We start from the raw sequence: 18,973 nt of genomic DNA, 5'->3' as shown, positions 1-18,973 counted from the left end.
TACTCTATCTATGTTAGCCTTAATTCTATTGTTGTTGTTGTCCAGTTGCTCTATTGTGTCTAACTCTTTGCGACCCCATAGACTTCAGCACACCAGGTTTCCCTATCCTTCACTATCTCCCAGAGTTTGCCCAAACTCATGCACATTGAGTCATTCTATGGATACATCTAATCTGAGCAATTGAATCTATATTTCATAATGATTACTATCTAGTTTTGGATGTACATCAGTAACCAAATATTTATTTAATTACAATTGTGATAAATTCTGTGAAAAGAAAACACATGATACTGTGTGGGCCTTAATGGGGACTGGAACTAAGCAAGAATGAGAAAGAGGAAAAAAAGCCTTCTCTGAGAATGGACACATGTATTAAACTTGAGTGATGTTTAGTAAGATGATATGGTGTAATGATATACCAGACTATGCATGAATGGGAGAGGATTTCAGGCTAGGTTTGGAAATATTAAAAGATCCTTAAGATGGAAAGATATTCAATTTAGGAACCAAATGTAGGCCTGCTTGAATGAAGCATAAAGATTAGGAGAGAAATAGGTAGGCGCACAGGAGGAGAGATAGGCAAGAGCTAAATATTGCAGGCTATGCTAGACCACATTTCGAAGAATTGTTTTGGGCTTTTGATCAAGATTGTACATGAGTTTATATGAAGTTCTTCAATATTAAGCAAATAGCAATGATATAAAATAGTATATATAAAAACAGTAGCACCACCCCCCCCAATATGCAGTTGGGATCCAGACCAAACTTATTTATGCAGATCAAAAACATAACAGAAACTCAAGTAGTATAAAGCCATGAGCTTTGGTATCTGATACCTTACCCTGTCAGTGGTGGCACAAAAAATTAATGGCTTCTGTAGCCTATTGGGCACACAATTCCAAAATATGAAAATAAGAAAATACATGATGGTGAATTAGCCTACCGAATCAATAGTCTTTATGTGAATTTTTCTGTGGAAAACAGAAGATAGAAATGAGATAATTCATTTTAGTGAGTCTTGTGTAATATTGAGATCAAAATGAGATAATAAAAACTTCAGAAAAAATTATAGAAAATCTCACCTATGAATTTGAATGGAAAAAGTCTCCCATAATCCTAATGTATTTAACTGAGCAGTACATAAAAAAATAATTTTGACCAATTGCAGTTGATCCCAGGAAAAGCAAGAATGCTTTAGTATTTAAAAATCTATCAAAATTATATATAATTAATAGATCAAATTTAAAAGTCTATATGATTATTTCTGTAGAAGCAGTAAAAATAAATGTAATTTCAGCAATGCTTCATAGATAAAAAAATAAAATCTCCTAGCAGATGAAAGACAGATAAAATGTGTCACTTCTTTTTTTTTTTAATCCATCCAATACCCATTCCTAAACACTTTTTTCTTACCTACTTCTTACTATCAAGGTGAAAAAGCGAACCATTCACTTTTCTAGTCTCTCTTGTGTAGGAATGGTCATATGACCCAGTTCTGGACAGTGAAGTGGAAAGAGAATTCTGATGGAAGGATTCTAGGAATGACTTTCCTACCGGTAAAAGAGATATGCATTCTTTCTTTTACTGACCATGGTTGTAAGTGGATGTGATGCTTGTAATTATGGCATAAGAGAAGACTAAAGATTCTAATCCAGTACCCTGCTATCAGTGAACTGCTGCCCAAACCTAGACCCACTATGTTGTTGTTCAGTCACTAAGTCATGTCCAACTCTTTGAAACCCCATGGGCTGCAGCATGCCAACTCCGCCATCCTTCACTATCTCCAGGAGTTTGCCCAAATTCACGTCCTTTGAGTTGGTGATGCTGTCTAACCATTTCATCCCCTGCCACCCCCTTCTCATTTTGCCTTCAGTCTTTTCCAGCATCAGGGTCTTTTCCAATGAGTCAGCTCTTCGCATCAGGTGGCCAAAGTATTGGAGCTTTAGCATCAGTCCTCCCAGTGAATATTCAGGTTTCATTTCCTTTCAGTTCAGTCACTCATTTGTGTATGACTCTTTGTGACCCCATAGACTGTAGCATGCCAAGCTTCGCTGTCCATCACCAACTCCTGGAGCTTACTCAAACTCATGTCCATTGAGTCAGTGATGCCATCCAACCATCTTTTCCTCTGTTGTCCCCTTCTCCTTCTGCCTTCAATTTTCCCCAGGATTGGGTCTTTTCTACTGAGTCAGTTCTTCGCATCAGATGTCCAAAGTATTGGAGTTTCAGCATCAGTATGAGTCTTTCCAATGAATATTCAGGACTGATTTCCTTTAGGATAGACTGGTTGGATTCCCTTGCGGTCCAAGGGACTCTCAAGAGTCTTCTCCAACACCACAGTTCAAAAGCATCTATTCTTCAGCGCTCAGCTTTCTTTATAGTCCAACTCTCACATCCATACATGACCACAGGAAAAACCATAGCTATGACCTTTGTTGGCAAAGTAATGTTTCTTTTTAATATGCTGTCAAGGTTGGTCATAGTTTTTCTTCCAAGGAGCAAGCACCTTTTAAATTCATTGCTGCAATCACCATCTGCAGTGATTTTGGAGCCCCTCAAAATAAAGTCTGTCACTGTTTCCATTGTTTCCCCATCTATTTGCCATGAAGTGATTTGACCAGATGCCATGATATTAGTTTTCTGAATGTTGAGTTTTAAGCCAACTTTTCACTTTCTTCTTTCACTTTCATCAAGAGGCTCTTTAGCTCTTCTTCACTTTCTGCCATAAGGGTTGTGTTATCTGCATATCTGAGGTTATTGATATTTTTCCCAGCAATCTTGATTCCAGCTTGTACTTCATCCATCCTGGCATTTCTCATGATGTGCTCTGCATGTAAGTTAAATAAGCAGAGTGACTATATACAACCTTGATGTACTCCTTTACTGATTTGGAACCAGTCTGTTGTTCCATGTCCAGTTCTAACTATTGCTTCTTGACAGGCATACAGATTTGTCAGGAGGCAGGTCAGGTGGTCTGGTAGTCCTATATTTTGAAGAATTTTCTACAGTTTGTTGTGATCCACACAGTCAAAGGATTTGGCATAGTTAATAAAGCAGAAGTAGATGTTTTTCTGGAACTCTCTTGCTTTATCAGTGATCCAATGGATGTTGGCAATTTGATCTTTGGTTCCTCTGCCTTTTCTAAATCCAGCTTGAACATCTGGAAATTCATGGTTCACATACTGTTGAAGCCTGGGAAGGAGAATTTTGAGCATTCCTTTGCTAGTATGTGAGATGAGTGCAATTGTGCAGTACTTTGAGCATTCTTTGGCATTGCCTTTCTTGGAGATTGGAATGAAAACTGACCTTTTCCAGGCATGTGGCCACTGCTGAGTTTTCCAAATTTGCTGGCATATTGAATTCAGGACTTTCACAGCATCATCTTTTAGAATTTGAAATAGCAGAACTGGAATTCCATCACCTCCATTGGTTTTAGTTGCTCTATGAGATAATTAACTGTCTTTTTTGTAAATAACAATGCTAGATACTCTTACTTTCAGCCCAAAGTAGTCCTAACTGATAAAGTAGGAAGTTTCTTTAACCTGAAAAAAGATATCTATTCAGATTCTTTAGCAAGTATCATACTAGTTGAAAAAAGTTTAGCAGTCTCCCACTACATTCTGAAATGAAAAAAATGCCAGACTACAGAAACTAGTCAGTGCTACAAGATAGAGACATAATGTTAAAACATCAGAAAAGAAAAGGAAAAATTTTTGAAGAATATGATTGCTTTCATGGAAAACTGGAAAGCATATATAGACAAGTACATAACCAGTAATATAGTTTTGCAAGTTTACTGATTTCAATATCAACTGAAAAAAAGACTACATAACTACTACTCACCAGTAAAAAGAAATAACATTATATAATACATTATAAACCACTTAGGAATCGACCTAACAGAATTTTATACACTTTTCAAAAGGAAATAGTTTCAAAGTGTTACTGAAGTACTTAAGATGAATAAAAGAAAATAAGTTTTTGAATTTAGTTACTCATCTTAAAGAGACATTGATTTGCCTCAGTTTAATTAAAAGACGCTTACTCCTTGGAAGAAAAGTTATGACCAACCTAGATAGCATATTCAAAAGCAGAGACATTACTTTGCCAACTAAGGTCCATCTAGTCAAGGCTATGGTTTTTCCTGTGGTCATGTATGGATGTGAGAGTTGGACTGTGAAGAAGGCTGAGTGCTGAAGAATTGAGCTTTTGAATTGTGGTGTTGGAGAAGACTCTTGAGAGTCCCTTGGACTGCAAGGAGATCCAACCAGTCCATTCTGAAGGAGATCAGCCCTGGGATTTCTTTGGAAGGAATGATGCTAAAGCTGAAACTCCAGTACTTTGGCCACCTCATTTGAAGAGTTGACTCATTGAAAAAGACTCTGATGCTGGGAGGGATTAGGGGCAGGAGGAGAAGGAGACGACAGAGGATGAGATGTCTGGATGGCATCACGGACTCGATGGACGTGAGTCTGAGTGAACTCTGGGAGTTGGTGATGGACAGGGAGGCCTGGCATGCTGCAGTTCATGGGGTTGCAAAAAGTTGGGCACAACTGAGTGACTGAACTGAACTGAATACTAGATTTTATATTGTCTGTTTAGTGTCTACTGAGACTTTAAAATATTTATTCGGGGTCTTTAACAGCTCTTCATAAAATGAGTGAATTTACAAAAGACCAAATATAGCTCAATTTTTTTTAATGGAAAATAGACCTTACCTAACTTACTTCCCAGCATAATAATTGTGATTATGTTGTACAGCAGTTGCTTGAGATAGGCAAATAGAAAATTGGTATTTTTTAGGGAGCTGAAAACACCTATGTGAATACTTAAATACTTATATTCCAGAGGTGTCATTAAAATTATTGGGAAAGAGTGACCAAGTATGTAAACAGCCTCGAAAATTAGTTTTCCTGATGAAGACAATTGGATTCCTATTTCACCCTACATAAATAATTAGGTGGATGAAATAATTAGGTAAATGAAATAATTAGGTTTATGAGCTTGAATTAAGAAATGAGTTAAGTTTCAAAACAGCATAAATCTTAAAGGAAATTATTAATGACGACTATATTCAAATCAGAAGTTTCTGGTCATCAAGAGACACCATAAAAATTAAAATATAAGCCATACATGAGAGCAAATATCTGAACTATGTAAAAGTATTTGAAATGCATCTAACAAAAAGTTGGGATCTAGAATTAAGACAGGATTCCTACATATAAATAAGAGAAAAGTAATGATACAACAAGTGAATGAACATAGGAGAGGAAGAGGGGACAAAAATGGAAGCATAACCCAGACCCAGAAACATATCCTCAATTTCACTTATTATTTAGAGAACTCCATTTAATAGCTATTAAATTTGAAGAATTAAAATCCACTTTGACAATTCAGTAAGTTGACGAGAGTATGGAACTCTATGAACTCTCATTTATGTTGGTGGCAGTAGAATTTAGCATGATTCAACAATGTCAATGGTGGTCATACTCTTCACGCTGTTTCTACATCCTGGGGAGATTTTGCTAACACAGGTTTAAAAAAGATGTTCTTGGCAATATTGCTTGTCATAGGAAAGACTGAAAATGACTTGAATATCCATTAACAAGAAAACATAAATGTTGTTACTTTACAGTAGAATGTTTACCACATGTTGCTCAAATGAATGAACAGCAGCTACCCAGTTACACTTCAAAATCATCACACGAGGCAGAAAAAAATCAAGCCTCCTAGTGAGGTGCATCTTTGTACAGTTTGGAAAAAGAAACAGCTCTTCTACATAATGTGTGTTCATACATGCACAAGTAGTCATAGATAATGTGCACGGGAATGATGAATGCCAGATTTCAAGACAGTGTTATCTCTGGGTAAAAAGAAGGGAAGAGGATGGAAAAGACATGCTTTGGGGCTTCATGAAATAATATTTTTTAAGCTGAGGCCCTGTTACATAGACGTTTATTATGATACTTTTATGATTTGTGTATACCTTAACTATTTCACAATCCTATCTTATCATTCATTGATCTATCCACTATATATCATTCATGTATCTATCATCTGTTTCTTTACCAGTAATCATCTGTCATCTGCTTATCTGAAGCATGCACAGTAAAGTGGATAGTAGATTTGTAAATATTCTTGTTACTTTGCTGCTATTTTAAACGTGTTATTTTCTAAAAGGTTATACTTGCTAGTGTGTGGATAGTGGATCAGATTAGGTAAGATGGAGTGTGAGACGCCATTGAGTTTTATTGCAGGAGAAGATGGAAGAAAATACTGAATCTGAAAACCATTTAGGAAGTGGAATGGATACTTGTGAGACAACTTGAAACTGAAAATTTCAGAAAAGGCTGATGAAAAGATGGTTCTAATATTTCTATCATGAGCCTTCTAGTGGACAATAAGATGACTTCTATTGCTAGAAAATACATGCAGAAAGCATGATGTTGGTGGTTAGGGGTGAAGTAATTTTAATAGTTACAATGTATGTTTGTTGCAACATTTCTGAGGTGTTGTATATCCTAAAAAATGCATCCTGGAGCCTTTGCCAGAAGGAATTTTCTGATATGGCTTGCTTCCTTTTGAAAAGTCTAAGTTAAAATGTTCTGTTTAAAAAAGTAGATCATTTAGATGGCATATTCGCAGTTATTGCAGAACTGGCTGGCGTGAGGTGATTTAGGAAAAATATATTGCTTGGTCCTACTTGCGGACAGTATGGACTTTGGACTATGGAAATGCTGATTGCATTGAAATAGTGTCTGCAGCTGAGAATCACCTGTCAGGGAAGGGATGCTACCTAAAGATGCTGGCTGAAGACTGCACAATATGCTGAGCTGTATACTGGAGAGGGCCCTGAAAAGCACATTGTGCAAGGCTTTCACTGCTCATAAGAACTCGGGTGAAAAATGTGTGTTGCTGCACTTTTTAACCCAGCATGACTTTTGTGGATGTTGCTAATTGATCAGAACTTGCTGCATATTGCTTTGTAGTCATTTAATCTCTGTGCTAGTTCTAGATATAGGATCTGTTTAAAAATTTGTTATACTTTTAAGCAATGACAGGGAGTCACAGAAATAGTTCATCCTAACCTTCATAACCCAAAGTTATGTACAATTTTACCAGAGTATGGTTTACTTGTGCCTGATCAAATTCTTGGCAAATCACAGAAATTGGTGCTTCTATTCTTAGTGCTGATCCTCTTTTTTAGGGTATGAAAAGAACTAATGAATACTATTAAGTATTAATAAAGTGACCAAGTGAAGTTGCATAAGAATGAAACTATGCTTATGAGACATCCTAGATTCAACTATGTGTCAGTTTTATTAGATACGTGTCACTTTTCCAGTGTTGACTAATTTTATGACCTCATCCTTTATTCTGAATTGTGAAAAATGAGTATATGTTTAAAACTAAAGTAAATACAGTATTTAGGTTTTTAAGCAGTTTTATACCATTTGTGGAGAAAATAAGCCTGGTAAATTGAGAGTTCATTTCAGTTAAGAATAAAAAACTTTACTAATATATTTTGTTCACTGAACCAAACATGGATTATAATTTCTTTTTTTTTTTTTTTTTTTTTTTTTAGCTAGGTTCCAAGAATTCACCAGTGGGAAACTAGACAAGCAACAAAACAGAACAAACACCACAAATGATATCTTGATAGTATAAAAGGGAGAGACTCAAAGACCTGTCTGTCCTCTCCTTATCATAAAATAAACATTTTATAGACTTTCTAAGACTTTCTGCAAAGTCATTTTGCCAAGTTATACTCAGGCATTTCAGGGGCAAGATGGTGTTTCTGATTTGCATTCTCAGCAGTCACAATCAGTATCCAGTTTGCTAAAGGAGAAGCTTCAAGAAAAGTTAATATTCCAGGGATTTGATCCTAGGTTATCAAGATTCTGAGGGTGCCTCATAGATCATGTGTTCCTGTACTGTGTATTATTGAAGACTCCTGCTTTTATCTTCTACCGAATCTCACACATTCTCAGCTGCATTCAAGCAGCCTGGAAGTTACCTGTTCTTCTGGAAGAAGCACAAGTTTACAAAAGCATCATCCTTGGACCTAACCCAATCTCCTTTCTAAAATCACAGATGGTCTCACCCCTTGCCAGACTCCACTGGTTGGTTCATCTAGGGCAGTTTCTCAATGCTGGCTGTTGATTCCTTGTTGTGGGATCTGATCTATGCATTATAGGATGTTTATCAGCTTCCCCAGGCTCAATAATCTACTAGGTGATAGTAGTACTCATACACACAACTGTGACAACAAAAAATATCTTTAATTCTTAAATGCCCCTTGGGTGCAGAATTGCTCCCAGATGAGAACAGCTGTTCTCAGTTCAGTTGTCGCTCAGCCGTGTCCGACTCTGCGACCCCACAGACTGTAGCATGCCAGGCCTCCCTGTCCATCACCAACTCCCAGAGTTTACTCAAACTCATGTCCATTGAGTCGGTGATGCCATCCAACAATCTCATCCTCTGTCGTCCCCTTCTCCTCCCGCCTTCAATCTTTACCAGCATAAGGGTCTTTTCAAATCAGTCAGCTCCTTGCAACAGGTGGCCAAAGTATTGGAGTTTCAGCTTCAACATCAGTCCTTCCAATGAATATTCAGTACTGATTTCCTTTAGGATGAACTGGTTAGATCTCCTTGCAGTCCAAGGGACTCTCAAGAGTCTTCTCCAACACCACAGTTAAAAAGCATCAATTCTTCAAAACTCAGCTTTCTTTATAGGCCAACTCTCACATCCATACATGACCACTGGAAAAACCATAGCCTTGACTAGATGGACCTTTGTTGGCAAAGTAATGTCTCTACTTTTCAATATGCTATCTAGGTTGGTCATAACTTTTCTTCCAAGGGGTAAGTGTGTTTTAATTTCATGGCTGCAGTCACCATCTACCATGATTTTGGAACCCCCCAAATAAAGTCTGTCACTGTTTCCATTGTTTCCCCATCTATTTACCATGAAATTATTTGACCAGATGCCATGATCTTTGTTTTCTGAATGTTGAGTTTTAAGCCAACTTTTTATTCTCCTCTTTCACTTTCATCAAGAGGTTCTTTAGTTCTTTGCTTTCTGCCATAAGGGTGGTGTCATCTACATATCTGGAGTTATTGATATTTCTCCCAGCAATCTTCATTCAGCTTGCACTTCATCCAGCCTGGCATTTCTCATGATGTACTCTACATATAAGTTAAATAAGCAGGGTGACAATATACAGCCTTGACATACTCCTTTCCTGATTTGGAACCAGTTTGTTGTTACAGCTGTTCTAGAGAGAAATTTATTTGGGTCCCCAAGAAATGATGAAAGCCTGATTCTGCAGCCTCCCTGATATTCGGGTTTGGTTTTCATGCAGCGTGATCCCAGTGCCTAGAGTTTTTCCTACAGAAATCATGAAATGATTGTAAATCATATATACTTCAAATAAATTTTGAAAAAATTTTGAGATAGGAAGTTCTTTTTACAGAAGGATTATTCCATTACAGACTACAACTGTCTATGTTCTGACTGACAGAAATTTCAATAAATGGATTGCTTTTCTACGCTAGGTGCTGAAAATACTAGTGTGAATGAAAATCAATTTCCACTCTAAAGGAATAGTCACTCCAGGGATGTTTTTGAAGTCTTTGACCAAAATGAAACTTAACATAAGTTAGCATTAACTGTGGACCCTATATTAGTAACAAAAATTAGAACTTGTTTTCATTAATGAAAGATAATGCGTGTATATGTATTCATTCCAGTATGTAAGAATCTGCCTGATTCTGCTATTCTTGTATGATTACTAAAGAATGAATAATATCCAGAGAAGTGGTTAAAGCCGCTAAATTGGCATGAATAAATGAAATGTTCAGTTGATTGAACCAAATGCCAGAGATGACTAGTTTACTGTTTTTTATGACTTGACATGATGTATTACTCATGACTAGCACTTACAGAATGTTCTACTTCATGAGGGTTAAAGTTCAACAGGGTTAATTGTTAAACTTCAGCTTAAATCACTTCATGCTGTTATGATTTTGTTTTATATTTTATTGTGTTGTTCCTTGCTTAAATTCATAATGAGTAGTCCTTATTTTAGCAAACATATTTCCCATCTTAGGATAACTCAAGGCTTTATTACTAACTGATATTCTCCTTTGATGTCAAGTACTATACCATGTACTTTAATATACCATGCAACTACGAGATTGAGATGATTTCTTAATTGGCAGTTTCAGATTTCCAGCAGTTTGCACAAATTAAGAAGACTCTGCTCTGCTTATCAAAAGTGACCTTGTGGTAGCTGGTGACATTTGTACGAATCTTAAAAATCATCAGCCATAAAATTATTTATCATCTAATCAAGCAAATTGCACAGCTTCTCTCTATCCCTGGCTGAATTTTTAGGTTTTTGTGAAATAAAATAATAATAATGATTAGTAGAATAGTCAAGTGGCCTGATACATAAGTTTTTATTATTCTTTATTCATTCTGCTGGTCATTCCTCCCACTACCTATTTCAGAAAGTCATCAAAAAGAGAAACCTACTACTCAGACCTCTTATGGAAAATATTCCTTTAAAAAAGAAGAGCTTTTCTTTATTTTGATGTATGTGTATTTAGAATTCTTTGAATATTTAAATGCAAGAGTATAGGTTGAATCATATTATTTAGAGTAGGCAGTGATTTTATGGGTAATTCAGCACAATGCCTTTATTTTTTTCATATAAGGACACTGAAAGTCAGATTGGTTAAGTGACTAGTCCAGGCTCTCTCTCAGATAGAAAGAGGCAGAGTAGGCATAATAATACAGAATTACTAATTCCTGGCGTCAGTTTTCCAGCATATGGTTTTTCTATATGAACTTCAGAATTATTATTTTTTGTCATATGATTACATGATGTAGAAGTTAAGTACAAAGAAAGCTAAAATAATCTTCTCTCCACAACCCTAATTTTTTATATAAGTTTCAAGAATTGTTTAAATGGTTAATGTTTCATGACCTCTGACATTTGGAGACTCACTGTTATCATCACAAATATACTTAGACACATATGACTTGTATCAGATTCTTATTTCCATAGGTGTACCTTTTGAAATTTATATAAAAAGATACATTTAACAATATTATTTTGCATAAACATAAAATTTTAACAGTGAAATGACATGTTTATATATATTAAGTAGGGTTTATTTTTTTTTTACATGTAGGAGAAAAAATATTCTTGCTGTAATAAAGCAAGTTGTAAAATTGAATATTGTTTTCCTATGACAGATATTCAATGTAATTTCAAGACATAGAAGGGCTTCTCTTGTGGCTCAGCTGGTAAAGAATCCATCCTGAATGAGGGAGACCTGAGTTTGATCCCTGGGTTGGGAAGATCCCCTGGAGAAGGGAATGGCTACCTACTCCAGGATTCTGGCCTAGAGAATTCCATGGACTGTATAGTTCATGTGCTTGCAATCAGTCGGGCATGACTGAGCAACTTTCACTTTCAAAACGTAGAAACTTGCTGTAATGAACATTCATATAGTGATAAAAAGTGAAGGTAATTAATGCAGAAATTTTATGCATGTCTGTGTATATGTAGGTAGATAGAGATATAGTGGATGTGAAAAATATCTCATTGTAGTTGGAAGTTGCGTTTCCCTAATGACTAATTGTATTGAACATCTTCTCAGGTACTTTTTGGTCATTTTGTATATCTTCTATTCAAATCCTTTGCCTACTTTGAAGCTAGGTTAATCTACCCCTAGGTATAGGCTCAAGAGAAATGAAAACATAAGTGAAAAAAAAATTTGTACTGGAATGCTCATATTAGCATTATCCATTGGCATCCATCAAAATTAGAAAGAATTCACATGTCGATCAACTGAAGAATAAACAAAATGTGGTATATCTATACAATCACAAATTATTTGGCAATAAAAGTGAATGATGCATGTTATAACATGGATGAACCTTGGAAACACACTAAGTGAAAGAAGCAAATCATAAATGAACATGTATCATATAATTCCATGTTTATGAAGTGGCTAGAATAGTAAAATTTAATAGAGACAGAAAGTAGATAATGGTTGCCTAAGGCTAGGGAGAGAGAGGAACGGGGAGTGACTGCCAGTGGATATATGCTTTATTTTGGGATGATAACGTTCTAAAATTAGATAGCAGCAGTGGATGCAAAAAACTCTGAATGTACTGGAAACCATTCAGTGGCAAACTTTGGTTGGCTATATGTTGTGATATGTGGATTATATCTCAGTGAAGCTTTTTGAGTAAAGAAAAACATGCTTATAAAAATTATACAGTTTTATTCTCAGGTAGTTTATAAAAGAATAAAAATGAGAGTTTCAAAATAAGGCTTTTGGAATCATAGTCTAAGTTGGTTACCAGTTTGTTAAAAAAAAAAAAATTTGTACTTAAATTGTTAAAAATTAACATTTCCATATTACAAACAATTGTTTTCACTTCTCCCAGTAAAGAGCACCATCATCTATCTAGTTGCCCAAACCAAATATGTTTTAAAGTCATATTCTGTTTTACCTCCAACCTGTAAGGAAGCACAAAGTTCTTTTGACTTCAACTTTGACCACCTGGGTATCATTTGGCATTATTCCTTTCTAGTCATGCTACTTTAGCCTTAGCTGGGAATATTTGGCCTACTGTATTAAAAAAATTTTTTTTTGTAGTTGATTTACAGTGCTGTTAGTTTCAGCATTGAATCAGTTATACATATGTCTACTCTTTTTTAGATGTATTTCCCATATAGGCCATTGCAGAGTATTGTAGAGTAGAGTTCCCTGTGCTACATAGTTCTTCTGTGTATTTTTGCCACCTCTTCTTAATGTCTTCTGCTTCTGTTAGGTCCTTACAGTTTCTATCCTTTATTATGCCCATCCTTTCCTGACATGTTCCCTCAATATCTCCAATTTTCTGGAGATCTCTAATCTTTCCCATTCTGTTGATTTTATCTCTTTACAGTGTTCACTTAAGAGGCGTTTGCTCTTCTCTAGAACTCTGTATTCAGTGAATATATCTTTCCCTTTCTCCCTTACCTTTTGCTTCTCTTCTTTTCTCAGTTATTTGTAAGGCCTCCTCAGACAGCTGCTTTGCCCTCTTGTATTTATTTTTCTTTGGGATGGTTATGGTCACTACCTCCTGTCCAATGTTAGGAACCTCTGACTATAGTTCTTCAGGCACTTTGTTTACCAGATCTAATCCCTCAAATCTAGTTGTCTCCTCCACTGTATAATGAAAAGGGATTTGATTTAGGTCATACGCAAATGGCTTTCTCTGTGATCCAACAAATGTTGGCAATTTGATGTCTATTTTCCCTGCCTTTTCTAAATCTTGTTTGTACATCTGGAAGTTCTCAGTTCATGTACTGCTGAAGCCTAGCTTGAAGGATTTTGAGCATTAACTTGCTAGCATGTGAAATGAGTGCAATTGTATGGTGGTAGTTTGAACATTCTTTGGTGTTGTCTTTTTGGGGATTGGAATGAAAACTGATCTTTTCCAGTCCTGTGGCCACTGCTGAGTGTTCCAAATTTGCTGACATATTGACCTCAGCACTCTCACAGTATCATCATTTAGGATTTGAAGTAGCTTGACTGGAATTTTATCACCTCCACTAGTGTTATTGGTAGTAACACTTCCTAAGGTCCACTTGACCTCACACTCCAGGATGTCTGGCTCTAGGCATCGTGACTATCCAGGTCATTAAGAATTTTTTGGCATAGTTTTTCTGTGTATTTTAACTGTCTCTTCTTAATCTCTCTGTGTCTGTTAGGCCCTTGCTATTTCTGTCCTTTATTGTGCCCATCTTTGTGTGAAAGTTTCCCTTGGTATCTCCAATTTTCTTGAAGAGCTTGCTAGTCTTTTCCATTAAATTGTTTTTTCTCTATTTCTTTGCATTGTTCACTTAAGGCTTGCTTGTCTTTCCTTGCTATTATCTGGAAATCTACACTCAGTTGGATATATCTTTCCCTTTCTTCTTTGCCTTTCACTTCTTTTCTGAGTTATTTGTAAAGCCTCTTAAGACAACTCCTTTGCCTCCTTGGAGGGGAATTCTAGAAAAACTACTTCTACTTCTGTTTCATTGATAATGTGAAAGCCTTTGACTGTGTAGCTCAGAACAAACTGTGGAAAATTCTTGAAGATATGGGAATACCAGATCACCATACCTGACCCCTGTGAAACCTGTAGGCAGGTCAAGAGGGAACAGTTAAAACTGGACTTGGGAAAATGAACTGGTTGAAAATTGGAAAAAGTAGTATGTTAAGGCTGTATATTGTCACTCTGCTTATTCAGTTCAATTCAGTTCAGTTGTTCAGTCATGTCTGAATCTTTGTGACCCCATGAACCACAGTATGTCAGGCCTCCCTGTCCATCATCAACTCCCGGAGTCCACCTAAACCCATGTCCATTGAGTTGGTGATGCCATCCAACCATCTCATCCTCTGTCATCCCCTTCTTCTCCTGCCCTCAAACTTTCCCAGCATCAGGGTCTTTTCCAATAAGTCAGTTCTTCGCATCAGGTGGCCAAAGTATTGGAGTTTCAGCTTCAACATCAATCCTTCCAATGAACACCCAAGACTGATCTCCTTTAGGATGGACTGGTTAGATCTCCTTGCAGTCCAAGGGACTCTCAAGAGTCTTCTCCAACATCACAGTTCAAAAGCATCAATTATTTGGCACTCAGCTTTATTTATAGTCCAACTCTCACATCCATACATGACCACTGGAAAACCATAGCCTTGACTAGATGGACCTTTGTTGGCAAAGTAATGTCTCTGCTTTTTAATATGCTGTCGAGGTTGGTCATAACTTTCCTTCCAAGGAGTAAGCATCTTTTAATTTCATGGCTGCAATCACCATCTGCAGTGATTTTGGAGCCCAGAAAAATAAAGTCTCTCATTTTTTCCACTGTTTTCCCATCTATTTCCCATGAAGTGATGGGACCGGATGCCATGATCTTAATTGTATGAATATTGAGTTTTAAGCCAATTTTTCATTCTCCTCTTTCACTTTCATCAAGAGGCTCTTTAATTCTTCTTCACTTTCTGCCATAAGAGTGCTGTCATCTGCATATCTGTGGTGATTGATATTTCTCCCAGCAATCTTGATTCCATCTTGTGCTTCCTCCAGCCCAGTGTTTCTCATGATGTACTCTGCATATAAGTTAAATAAATAGGGTGACAATATACAGCCTTGCTGTACTCCTTTACCTATTTGGAACCAGTCTGTTGTTCCATTTAACTTCATGCAAAATGCCAGCTGGATGAATCACAAGCTGGAATCAAGATTTCTGGGAGAAATATCAACAACTTCAGATATTCAAATAATGCCACTTTAATGGTAGAAACTCCAGTACTTTGGCCACCTCATGCAAAGAATTGACTCATTGGAAAAGACTCTGATGCTGGGAGAGATTGAGGGAAGGAGGAAAAGGGGACAACAGAGGATGAGATGGCTGGATGGCATCACCTACTCGATGGATGTCAGTTTGAGTGAACTCCAGGAGTTGGTGATGGACAGGGAGGCCTGGCGTGCTGTGATTCATGGGGTCACAAAGAGTCAGACACGACTGAGAGACTGAAACGAACTGAACTGAACTGAACTGAATGGCAGATAGACAAGAGGAAAGAAAGAGCTTCTTGATGAAGGTGAAAGAGGAGTGTGAAAAACCTGGCTTAAAACTCAACATTCAAGAAATGATGATCATGGCATCTGATCCCATCATTTCATGGTGAACAGATGGGGAAAAAGTCGAAAACAGTGGCAGACTATATTTCATTGGCCTCCAAAATCACTGTGGATAGTGACAGCAGCCATGAAATTAAAAGATGTTTGCTCCTTGAAAGAAAAGCTATGACAGACTTACGCAACATATTAAAAAGCAGAGACATCAATTTGCCAACAAAGGAGTATATGGTCAAAGCTATGGTTTTTCTGGTAGTTATGTATGGTTGTGAGAGCTGGACCATAAAGAAGACTAAGCACAGAAGTTTTGATCCTTTTGATTTGTGGTGCTGGAGAAGACTCTTGAGAGTCTCTTGGACAGCAAAAAGTCAAACCAGTCAATCCTTAAGGGAATTACCCCTGAATATTTTTTAGAAGGACTGATGCTGGATCTGAAGCTCCAGTACATTGGCCATCTGATGTGATGAGCCAACCCATTGGAAAATATCCTATGACTGGGAAGATTGAAGGCAGGAGAACAAGACAGGACAGAGGATGAGATGCATCACCAACTCAGAGGATTTGAGTTTGAGCAAACTTTGGAAGACAATGAAAGACAGAGAAGCCTGGCATGCTGTGGTCCATAGAGTTGCAAAGAGCCAGACATGACTTAGCAACTGAACAACAACAAGTACCTGAATGGCCTAGTGCTTTTCCCTACTTTCTTCAGTTTAAGCCTGAATTTTGCAAAAAGGATCTCATGATCTGAGCCACAGTCAGCTCCAGGTCTTGTTTTTGCTGACTGTATGGAGCTTCTCCATCTTTGGCTGCAAAGAATATAATCATTCTGACTTCGATATTGACCATCTGGTGATGTCCATGTGTGAAGCTGTCTCTTGTGTTGTTGAAAGGTGTTTGCTATGACTAGTGTGTTCTCTTGACAAATCTGTTAGACATTGCCCTGCTTTATTCTGTACTACAGGCCAACTTTGCCTATTATTCCAGGTATATCTTGACTTCCTACTTTTGCATTCTAATCCCCTATGATGAAAAAGACATCTTTTCTTGGTTTTAGTTATAGAAAGTCTTGTTGGTCTTCAGAGAACTGATCAACTTCAGCTTCTTTAGCCGTCATGGTTGGGGCATAGATTTGAATTACTTTGATGATGAATTACTGTGATGTTGAATTCAATATTGATTGATTTGCTTTGGAAATGAACCAAGATCGTTCTGCCATATTTGAGATTGCTCCCAAGTACTTCATTTTGGACTCTTGTTGATTGTGAGGGCTACTCCATTTCTTCCAAGGGATTCTTGCCCACAGTAGTAGATATAATGTCATCTGAATTAAATCTTCCATTTCCGTCCATTTTAGTTCATTTATTCCTCAGATGTCGATGTTCACTCTTTCCATCTCCTGCTTGATTACGTCCAACTTACCTTGATTCATGGACTTAACAGTCCAGGTTCCAATGAAGTATTGTGTTTTACAGCATCAGACTTTACTTTCATCACCAGACCCATCCACAGCTGAGCTTCATTTCCTCTTTGGCCAGGCCTCTTCATTCTTTCTGGAGCTATTAGTAATTGCCCCTCGCTCTTCCCCAATAGCATATTGGACCACTTTTGGCCTGCAGGGTGGGGCTCATCTTCCAGTGTCATATCTTTTTGCCTTTTTTACTGTTCATGGGATTCTTATGGCAAGAATACTAGAGTGGCTAGCAATTCTCTCCTCCAGTTTTGTCAGAACTCTCCACCATGACCCGCCCATCTTGACTGACCTGGCATGGCATGGTTTATAGCTTTATTGAGTTATGCAAGCCCCTTCACCACCACATGAGTGCGATCCATGAAGGAGAGGTCTTTATTAAGTATCTTTTATATATAGCACATGTATATGTCAATATAAGTCTCCCAATTTATTGCCTCCTCCATTATCTCCCAGTAATCATAACTTTGTCTTATATATCTGTAACTCTGTTTCTGTTTTGTAGATAAGTTCATTTGTACCTTTTTATTTTTTCAGATTCCAAGGGGTTCCTAGGTGGCTCAGTAGCTAAAGAATCTGCCTACAATGCAGGAGACATATTTTTGATCCCTAGGTTAGGAAAATCCCCTGGAGGGGGACATGGTAACCCACTCCAGTATTCTTGCCTAGAGAATCCCATGGACAGAGGAGCCTGGAGGGCTACAGTCCATAGGGTCGCAAAGAGTCAGATACAACTGAAGTGAATGAGCATGCGTGCATGCACAAAAGTGATAGCATATGATGTTTATCTTTCTCTGTCTGACTTATTTCACTCAGTATGCCAATCTCTAGGTTCATCCAGGTTGCTGTAAATGGCATTTTGTTCTCTTTTGTGGCTGAGTAATATTCCATTATATATATGTACCACATCTTCATCTATTCCTCTGTTGATGGACGTTTAGGTTGCTTCCATGTTCTGGCTATTGTAAATAGTGCTGCAGTGAATATTGGGGTGCATGTATCTTCTCAAATTATGGTTTTCTCTGGATATATGCCCAGGAGAGGGATTGATGGTTCCTTAAAAATAGTTACCATATGGCAGATCCTATTTTTATATTGGTGTGTCTATATCTCCTGTAAAGATAGTTCCAAAATGCATATATGAGCTCAGTGACATCAGTGGTGCAGTTTCACTTACAGAATACAGACTACACTTATTATGCTCAGGAAAGCTTTTTGCGTTCTGAATCCTGTCCTCCTGTCTGTTTTCCAGTCCTACTTTCTATCAGTTCCACACAGCAAGATACATTAGAGTTCAACGCATTTGTCATGCCATTTCAGTTATTTAAACTGTTTCTTTTAAAATATATTTGACCCATAGATTATTTAGAAATATGCTTTTAAGAAAACTATAAAACACTGATGAAAGAAATCAAAGAGGACACTAATAGATGGAGAAATATACCATGCTCATGGATCGGAAGAATCAATATAGTGAAAATGAGTATATTACCCAAAGCAATTTACAAATTCAATGCAATCCCTATCAAGATACCGGCAGAACTAGAACAAATAATTTCAAGATTTGTATGGAAATACAAAAAACCACGAATAGCCAAAGCAATCTTGAGAAAGAAGAATGGAACTGGAGGAATCAATTTGCCTGACTTCAGGCTCTACTACAAAGCCACAGTCATCAAGACAGTATGGTATTGGCACAAAGACAGAACTATAGATCAATGGAACAAAATAGAAAGCCCAGAGATAAATCCACATACATATGGACACCTTATCTTTGACAAAGGAGGCAAGAATATACAATGGAGTAAAGAC

At 37.2% G+C, this 18,973-nt stretch overlaps 1 long non-coding RNA gene across 1 annotated transcript; it reads left to right on the top strand.

The window, feature by feature from the left end:
• LOC120851836 lies at positions 1-13,281 on the top strand. Its single transcript, XR_005718421.1, has 3 exons — positions 1-12; positions 5,398-5,400; positions 13,204-13,281. It is a non-coding gene; the product is annotated as an uncharacterized LOC120851836 (long non-coding RNA).
• The last annotated feature ends 5,692 nt before the right edge of the window (positions 13,282-18,973 follow it).

This window comes from Oryx dammah, unplaced genomic scaffold (assembly GCF_014754425.2).
Source record: "Oryx dammah isolate SB20612 unplaced genomic scaffold, SCBI_Odam_1.1 HiC_scaffold_25, whole genome shotgun sequence".
NCBI classification, from domain to species: Eukaryota; Metazoa; Chordata; class Mammalia; order Artiodactyla; family Bovidae; genus Oryx; species Oryx dammah.
Note: the sequence above shows the minus strand (reverse complement) of the source record. Positions and strands in the feature narration are given on the sequence as shown.